Here is an 8,433-nt window from a genome sequence, read left to right on the forward strand (position 1 = left end):
CTTAAATCATTTGCACTGTCATGGTTTTGCATCAGTGCAAATGTATTTACATTGCAACCACACACAGCCTTAATGATAGGTTATTTCCAATTCAAAAAACAATAGCTCACATTAATTCCATTTTTGCTCGGTTAGTTTTGCAACAACATATAGATCATCCAGAGATACAAGGAAGAAAGAAAATTCTATTGAATGTAACACCGAATGTGGATTGTATTATTTGTACTGATGCAGGATCAAACTCTCGATCCCATTTCTCTTGTGTGGCTATTTGTTTAACCCTGGATCTATCTTGTTTTTGTGTTTGGGAGGTAGAACTTGTCTAGATTCTATTGAATAAGTTGAACTATATGCAATTTCTCAACGGCTAGAGAAAGCGCGACAGCCGGAGAAAAAGCATTTGCTAATATGTTCGGATTCAAAGAAAGTGGTGATGGCCATGAAGAACCAAGCCTTGCTAGTCACTACAATGTTCGTGCCTTGGGCTTCTGTCTACGACCAAGCGAAAGATGACCTCTTTCCACTTTCCACTTTGTTGATACGTGTTTTGGAAATAAACACTTAACTTTCCTACGCATGAGGCTGCGAATTTAGCTAAATTAATATCGCGAGATATCTTTTATTTTGATAATTATCCTAATGGGACACCAAATGTAAAGAACTACTTATCTATTTCTCCCTTATAATATAGTTTATTTTATCTCAGTGGTTTTGAACCGGATTTGGGTACTGAATAAATAAAAAATAAAGTTATCCCAAAAATGTTATTGCTACCAAAAAAAAATACAATGCATCATGTTTAAGCTCAGTTTGTATATTACAAATACATATAAAATAATACAAAATACAATATTTTGTACTCTACATATTTGTATTTGTACTCATTCCAAACTGAGCCTTATCGATAAGTCTATTTACCTATGTAAATGTTATTTTGTCATTAAATCATTTTTTTTAACTTTTTTTCTCAATCTCTTGTCCATGTTCTTTTTTCAGAGGCATTTTAGTAAAAAAAAAATGACCTCTTTCCCCTTAGATGAGGAGTTCATATATGCGCCCCACAGAGCAAGCCCCCACAACACATCCTGTATGTGTCTTGGGAACATCTCCCAATGACAAGTATAGGAGATGTTCCCAATGCACGTTGAGATGTGCATGTGGAACGCCTATGAAACGTCAAGGTTCAAAGTATCGATACACCAATAGGGGCGTATCGGGTGAATCGATACTCTTTTTTTTCCGAAATAGGTTCAGGGGGGTCGGTTTAGGTCTCCTCCACACCCTAAGCCAATCAGACCCCCGGTACACCCACTCTAGGGGCATATTGGAGGGGTCCTAGAACAATACGTATTGGCCGATACGTGTCAATACTTTCATCCTTGTGAAAATGTTGATTTGATCTCTTGGATGAGGAGGTATTTTACCCACCAAGTTGGTCAATTTCCAGATAAGCATAGGTATAGTCAAGATGGTCAATTTTTGTCATCAACTAATTTCCACCCCAACTTGAACTTGGATTTGCTCTATACACCAACCCCATAACACATTTCAGCCATTCATTTGGAACATCTATTATACTTACATGTTGCTATTTGTGGTGAAATGTTTCCAATGCACAACTACAATGTACTATGGGATTAGTATGGGGAGCATTGTGTAGGGAGCAAATTCAGGTTCCCCCAACTTACCAATAAATGAATGATGCTAATAAGTGAATTTTATGCTTTATATCATGACTATGAAAAATATGGTTTTAAAAATGACTTTTTTGACACTTGAACACATGACTCTTGATCAAACATACAATATATCAAATCCAATTTTAATGGGCGCATGATATTTTTTATTTGCACAAGTGTACAATATACACTAACAAAACAATATGTAACTTGGTATAACTAGTATTACACTATTTCTCTACATTTGGGCTACACTTGGAAACAATGCAAATGGAGTGTAACTCCTGGTTCAAGGTAAATTTGCACTATGGTTCACTTTTGTTTGTAATTGGCAACACTACATATATGCATTGACAAATGACAAACCAATGCATGTTTACATTGATAACAACATGTAAAAGTACATAAAAAAAAAAGTAAATTTGCATTTAAGTGGGCTTTTGATTAAAAAAACATATGTTTTTTTGAAATTTATGTTTGCATCCATTGTAGCTAAAAGTCTGTTTGGTAAAAAGGTAAATTTGTTAGTGCAAAACTAATCCAACTTTACAATTTATATGAACCGTTTACACTATACATATTTGCACTTACACTTATTTGCATCGTTTCCAACTGCAGCCTTAATTACGTTGGTGCATGATTCGGGATGTTGCTTCAAAGGATGATACACATGCATCAATAAGATAATGGAAGACATATGATGTGCAATGAGGATAATGAAAGACTAGTTTAGATAGGTGGCTACACATCATTAATGAAGTGTAATATTTGATAATGCATGATTAGTGGAAAAAGAGACAATTTGTCTAAAGGATATGATAAGATTCATAATAAATTTAACCGCTCTAACAAAATTCCTTGATAAAAGGAACATTGGCATAGAGCATGTTAACTATTTTGAGGGATAATGTGTAAAGGTGAAAGGACGTTGAAAGGTTTAACGATTTGAGAGGTGTTGTGATTGTGCCAAATAAATTGCCATGTCAATAGTTCATCAAATGATATGATGATAGGGCAAGTTATATTGATTAGTAGACATTTAATGTGGCATGACAACTACATGTCAAATGGCAAAACAGCTACTTTGTGAGTGGCACACTGAAACATTATGAGATAGTAATAATAGTTAGCAGATGGGCCAATGACATTAATCTAGCAGTCCATAATGAGCCTAAAGGGCATGATGATATCCGATAAAAGTAGGCCTCAACATGCAAAAGGGTTTATAATTATACCCTCAACTAACAACATTAAAGGCAAAGAGATCAAAGAATCATTAAATATCTCTCCTTACCCATCACCTCTCATCATCCACTTGAAAACCCTGCTTCAATTCTTTCTCAAATTCGGTCCACGCTGATTATCCATATAGAAACTAGCTAAAACCATAACTTAATTATTTAGATTGGTTTGCATCTCATTCACGATAATGACATATATCACATTTCGCATCCAAACACTGACAAACTCTTAAAATCCATCAAAATTTGCATGAGTTAATAGTAAAGATACCTAATGCTTATAATGACATAAAAAGTAAATGATAATAATTAATAATGCTATTGTTCCACTACAATCAATCCATTTGTAGCCATGATAAATTTTAGAACTTACTTATCATATGAAAATTGAAGAAAATGAATGTTTATTTCTTATCTGTAGTATCTATTACCAACATCTAAACATTGATGTTATTTAAACCTTATGTAATGTTATAATAACCATGCGAGTAATTGTTTATTACAACATTATTAAAAATACTTGTCATAACAAAACGGAAAAAAAAGTTTGAACCTAGCCGAGAAAGTAGGTTTGGATTGGAGTTCAAGTTAGGGTTACGATTGGTAAGTATGAACCCAACTTAACTTTAGGTTGGATTAGTGTTGAGGCCTTGACTGACCCGACCCAACTCAAACTTGACTTAAACTTCGACTAAGTTTGGGAGATCTCATTTGAAAAACAAGTGCTTATGACCATTAAGTGAACACTTATTTTAAACATTGTTGGTATAGGTATTTTCGAAATGACACATCGGGTCAAGATAGGCCATAAATGAAATAAACACCAAAAAATAAGCTCAAAATTTTGGCTTATAGAGCACTTATTTCAACTTATTTTTTAATTGAAAATAAGTGTTTATTGGCATGGTCCTAATCAAATTAAATAAACATTTGCTTATGTATGTTTATAAAACAATGCATCCATGAATGTATACATGTGTGTATTTATTTATTTTTTTGTTGTAAGTATCTATGTATATTGTATGTAAAAAATTCAAGGCAACTTTTTTTTCTAAAATGATAACTATGTTCTTTTGCACATAATAATGCTAAAATTGAAATAATCTAAACCCTTGCATACAAAAAATAAAACATTTGGCAAGAGGACATAGTGAGATCTGACAAACTTAAGGTTGGGAATTCAACAACTTAGGTTAGGTTAGGGTTGATTTCAACCCAACCTTCCCCATACATAGGGTTTACCTATTTGTAAGTGATGGGCTAGGATAAATGACTTGGATAACTTTGTTCCCTGGTCATGGGATAAGTATTTAATTCTATAATGAGTCCAACCATGATGCTCAAAGAGCACAGTATATAAAATCACAATAAGTTCAGTAACAAAACATAACCCTATTTGTATTGTTACTCCTTCCAAATATATAAAACAAACTATTTCAATTAATATTGCATTATGACATTGAAACAATTCAATTACATATAGAACAAAAAATAATAAAAAAAACTTGGCAATTGAGGCCATGCTTGCTTCACTGCTTTGGGCCTCATTCTTTTAATTATTATTCATTATGGGTAAGAATGAATAACATTAGAGTGTTTGTTTACAAAATTCTTGCCATGGGCCACATTTTTTTTAGAATGAAAAATCAACCCATAGCACAAAAATTGAGGTAACCTGTGGCATGAAAAATAATCATGCCCCATCTTGCTCATTTTCATTATTTGAGGAAAATATGCCTATAAAACTGCTGCCATGGATATTTACTAGCAGACCACCGTGGAAATACTTTTACGAAAGCAATTTTATAGAAATACTTTTACACAAAAGCACTTCTATAAAAGGTATGAAAGCACTTCCACGAAAGTACTTATATAAAAGCAATTTTAGTAAAGCACTTCTATGAAAGTACTTTTGTCGAGGTATTTTTATGAAATAACTTTTACACAAGTATTTTTACAAAAGCACTTTTACATAGGACAGTTGTCAGTCTGAAAATAATTCATTTTTATGAAAAAAGTGTTTGGTCCATGGCAATATTTTCTCATTCTACCTATTTTACCAATTCTTGTCCATTTTGAAATTTTATCTTAGGTCATAATGAGAAAGAATGAGAATTGAACCAAACATGGCCTTAGAGTCAAAGCTAAATAAAATCTTTCATGGTTTTTCTTTAATGGGAGTTAAGTTCTACCAAACACCACATCAATACTTGGCGTGAAATACATACACATGCTTGATGCTACCCCTAGTACATATTTATACATTTTTTAAAATTTGTGGATGTGCTTATGAAGATTGATACATTTTTATTTTTTAATAAATGGGATACTCCCATCAAGCATAGATGTGCTTTTGAAGATTTGTACACTTGCAACAAATGTTCAAAATGTTGCAATCTGTTGATTTGCCGAATCTCGTGAATTATTATTTGAAATGACTGAGAGGGGTATAGGTAGTACCTATGTGTATAAATATATAAATACTTAATTCTAATAATTTATACATATTTACATATGTTATGTCGTATATATATTACATAAATATAATATGACTCCTACAATATTTATTATATATAATATTTTACATTATATAATATATAAAATAATTTTTGTGCACATATTATATGTATATATAATATAAAATATTATTCATATTCTTTTTTTTATAATATTGAATATTATCTATACACAAAGGCTTTAGGCTTTGAATTAGGCCTAACGATGGGTCAAGGCTGGGTCGGGCCCAGGTTATCTTCCTTATCCCGGGTGCAAAACCTGCCTTGGGCCTGGCCCATGATGACCCCTATAAATAGTTGCATAGTATATATTTCAAGATGGGAGAGGCCACGTCATGTTATAATGGTTAGGTCTCAATCCAGCTCAGTTCACCATTCCCAATACCCTTAATGGTTGGTAATAAAAAACAAAATCATTGCATGTGATATTTGTCACAAATCAAATGAAAGTATGAAATTACATCAAAACAAACAAAAGAGTACATGTGATACTTAGAGTACATGGCTGCAAATTGTGAATAAAATCATACAACTACGGAGAGGAGATGTTCTCCCTATTTGGTTGCAAGGGTTGTCGAGGACCAATTTTGTGAAGAGGAAATCTGATATCGTTATTTTATATCTAACAAAAAACTAAATAAGAGTATTGATTCCTCTTGCATAGACCTGTTCATGGGTCGGGTAGCCCGATGGCTCGGCCCAGCCCGCACCCCAGTCGGGCTTGGTCATGTAATTAGGCCCGCGGGCCTGACCTTGGGTCTAACACAGTAAGCCCGACTGTGTTTCGGGCCGGGCTCGGGATTTGTCAAAAAAGCCCAGCCCGACTCAACATTATATATTTTATAAAATACATAATATGTATTTTCTATATTATAAAAATATATAAATAATATAATATTGATTGAAATATATATATTTATAATTTAATATATACATTTTTTTCTTTATAATTTCTCTCTCTCTCTCTCTATTCAACCGCTTTAGCAATAGTAACAGCATGGGCTAAATTTCGGGCTTGGGCCCAGGTCCGGGCTTCGAGCTTTTTATGAGGGCCGAGCTCGGGCCCAAGTTGTAAGCCCGATGGTCGGGCCAGGTTTGGGCTTGAGTCTTAGAAAAATTTGTTAATACAGAGTGAAAGCCCGGCCCGACCCATGAACAGGTTTAGTCCCGTCCTACACAACACTTGAGTCTTGGAGCCATGCATTGGGGACACATTTATCCGTGAATAAAGACTTAGATGTACAAAAGATGTTCCTCGTGCAGCTGTAATGTGGTAGGAGTGAGAAAGGTTTAGCTGAATGCAATAGATATTCAAAAGGACGTGGAATGGAAGGGAACCAATAACGATGCTCCTCGCCAATCATAAAGTACATGGGACCCATAAACATTCAACCCCTCTACGCGGGTATTTTGTTATTGACATGCATTATCATTGGTTCTATGGCCTGTTATACAACTACAACTTTCAACTAATCCATATTTGCTATTAGGGGTGGCAGTTTTCCCCGTCCCCGATGGGTACTTGGGCTCCCCAACCCGATGGGGTCGGGGATGGGGGGTACCTTGGTGGGGTCAGGGTTAGGGATGAGGCTACCCCTGAATCCCCGATCGGGGACAAGGACGGGGACGGGGAATGCAATCCCTGCCCCAACCCGTCCCCGATTAATATATATATTATAAATTTATATATATATAATATTATTCATTTTTTAAATATTAATTATTAAAACTTGAAAAATAATAAAAGTGTAAAATACTAAACAAGTCTAAAACCCTCAATTGAGAGAAGTCGAGAACTCTCAAGTCTCAACTCGTCTATCTCTAGAACAACTTCACTGATTTGCCTTCTAGCCCTTCCTTCATCTTTGACTCTTCATTGCCGATTCATCAACCACTGGCGTTGTCGTCGCAGAAGATTCAGAACCCTATCTTTGTGCCTTCTCGAGTGATAGAGAATAGATAAAGAAGAGTTTCAGTCGTCAGTCCTTCTAACCTTTGCCTGTTGTCGCTGACTGCCGTCGTCGTGACGCCATCGTCCGTCGAACTCTCTCTCGTCGCCGATCTTAACTCTCCCAACAGTCCTCTCTCTCTTTCTCTCTCTCAATCTTAAACTCTCATTCTCTTTGTCTCAATCTCTCAGTCGTCGGGGATTCGGGTCTCCGAGGTCGGGGATGGAAGTGAGATTCCTTTCCCCGTCGGGGATTGGGGACGGGGACAGAGGGAGATTTGGGGGTCGAGGTTGGGGATGAGAATGTAATCCCCGCCCTAAACTTGCCTCGTTGCTATTCCTATTTGCTATGTGCTAGGTAACGGGTACGAGAAGGAAATTCAAGCTCAATATGGCTGTTTACCATAAAAAACACTTGTAAAAAAATCACTTTTTGCATGAAGATTCAAAGAACTATCAAATTGACGTCCTCTCTGAGGCAAAGTTTCAAACATACTACATGGCATTGACACAACGTGGCATGGATAAACAAAATAGACATTAATTTATTAGTAAACAAGATTCAAATGATATTTGTGTTAACCCAAAGCACCGAGATTTCCCTCCCTCTTCCTACCTTCAGATGTACATGTTTCCTCACCTTTTCTCTAGCTATCTCTTTTTTCAACCATTGATGTTTATTGGAAAATTGGTGCCAATCCAGCGTCACATAGGCATTTCCCCAATGAAATTTGAAACACTGTCCAGTTAAATTGTTTAAGGATATAAACATATTCTCAGTTTGTAAGTCTCGTCCTTTGGGGAAACATTTTTTTGGTTTTAATGTTTCCCCTAAAGATTAAATGCAAGGTTTTTGAACCATCATTGACCCAGACGGTTGGACCATTTGGCCCGGAAATCATTCAGGCAACTGATTCCGTTTTACCCCAAACCTAGTTTTTGGCCAAAATCGTTGAAAAAGTCAACAATTCATTGATCCAGGTGGTCGAACCATCGATTCATTAACTTGTTCAACGGTTTTGATCATTTTTTTATTTTTAATTATTATT

This window comes from Nelumbo nucifera, chromosome 1 (genome assembly GCF_055504915.1).
Source record: "Nelumbo nucifera cultivar China Antique chromosome 1, China Antique-T2T, whole genome shotgun sequence".
Taxonomy (NCBI): Eukaryota; Viridiplantae; Streptophyta; class Magnoliopsida; order Proteales; family Nelumbonaceae; genus Nelumbo; species Nelumbo nucifera.